Genomic DNA, 2,723 nt, shown 5'->3' with positions numbered 1-2,723 from the left:
CACACATATACATATATACTGTGATAGTATCCCACTCATATACATATATACTGTGATAGTATCCCTTACATATACATATATACTGTGATAGTATACCACACATATACATATATACTGTGATAGTATAACTCACATATACATATATAATGTGATAGTATCATACACATACACATATATACTGTCATAGTATCCCACACACATATATATATATATATATATATATACTGTCATAGTATCCCACACATATACATATATACTGTGATAGTATCCCACACATATACATATATACTGTGATAGTATCCCACACATATACATATATACTGTGATAGTATCCCACACATATACATATATACTGTGATAGTATCCCACACATATACATATATACTGTGATAGTATCCCACACATATACATATATACTGTGATAGTATCCCACACATATACATATATACTGTGATAGTATCCCACACATATACATATATACTGTGATAGTATCCCACACATATACATATATACTGTGATAGTATCCCACACATATACATATATACTGTGATAGTATCCCACACATATACATATATACTGTGATAGTATCCCACACATATACATATATACTGTGATAGTATCCCACACATATACATATATACTGTGATAGTATCCCACACATATACATATATACTGTGATAGTATCCCACACATATACATATATACTGTGATAGTATCCCACACATATACATATATACTGTGATAGTATCCCACACATATACATATATACTGTGATAGTATCCCACACATATACATATATACTGTGATAGTATCCCACACATATACATATATACTGTGATAGTATCCCACACATATACATATATACTGTGATAGTATCCCACACATATACATATATACTGTGATAGTATCCCACACATATACATATATACTGTGATAGTATCCCACACATATACATATATACTGTGATAGTATCCCACACATATACATATATACTGTGATAGTATCCCACACATATACATATATACTGTGATAGTATCCCACACATATACATATATACTGTGATAGTATCCCACACATATACATATATACTGTGATAGTATCCCACACATATACATATATACTGTGATAGTATCCCACACATATACATATATACTGTGATAGTATCCCACACATATACATATATACTGTGATAGTATCCCACACATATACATATATACTGTGATAGTATCCCACACATATACATATATACTGTGATAGTATCCCACACATATACATATATACTGTGATAGTATCCCACACATATACATATATACTGTGATAGTATCCCACACATATACATATATACTGTGATAGTATCCCACACATATACATATATACTGTGATAGTATCCCACACATATACATATATACTGTGATAGTATCCCACACAAATACATATATACTGTGATAGTATCCCACACATATACATATATACTGTGATAGTATCCCACACATATACATATATACTGTGATAGTATCCCACACATATACATATATACTGTGATAGTATCCCACACATATACATATATACTGTGATAGTATCCCACACATATACATATATACTGTGATAGTATCCCACACATATACATATATACTGTGATAGTATCCCACACATATACATATATACTGTGATAGTATCCCACACATATACATATATACTGTGATAGTATCCCACACATATACATATATACTGTGATAGTATCCCACACATATACATATATACTGTGATAGTATCCCACACATATACATATATACTGTGATAGTATCCCACACATATACATATATACTGTGATAGTATCCCACACATATACATATATACTGTGATAGTATCCCACACATATACATATATACTGTGATAGTATCCCACACATATACATATATACTGTGATAGTATCCCACACATATACATATATACTGTGATAGTATCCCACACATATACATATATACTGTGATAGTATCCCACACATATACATATATACTGTGATAGTATCCCACACATATACATATATACTGTGATAGTATCCCACACATATACATATATACTGTGATAGTATCCCACACATATACATATATACTGTGATAGTATCCCACACATATACATATATACTGTGATAGTATCCCACACATATACATATATACTGTGATAGTATCCCACACATACACATATATACTGTGATAGTATCCCACACATACACATATATACTGTGATAGTATCCCACACATACACATATATACTGTGATAGTATCCCACACATACACATATTCTCTGTGATAGTATCACACACATATGATTATATACTGTGGTAGTAATCCACACAGATACATATATACTGTGATAGTATCCCACACAGATACATATATATAATGTGATAGTATCCCACACAGATACATATATACTGTGATAGTATCCCACACATACACATATATACTGTGATAGTATCCCACACAAACACATATTATCTGTGATATTATCCCACACAAATACATATATACTGTAATAGTATCCCACACAGATACATATATACTGTGATAGTATACCTCACATACATGTATACATATATACTGTCATAGTATCCCACACATACACATATACACTGTGATAGTATCCCACACATACACATATTCTCTGTGATATTATCACACACATATACATATATATATATACTGTGATAGTATCCCACACAG

Source organism: Mizuhopecten yessoensis, unplaced genomic scaffold (genome assembly GCF_002113885.1).
Source record: "Mizuhopecten yessoensis strain PY_sf001 unplaced genomic scaffold, ASM211388v2 scaffold6055, whole genome shotgun sequence".
Lineage (NCBI taxonomy): Eukaryota > Metazoa > Mollusca > Bivalvia > Pectinida > Pectinidae > Mizuhopecten > Mizuhopecten yessoensis.
This window is presented reverse-complemented; position numbering follows the sequence as displayed.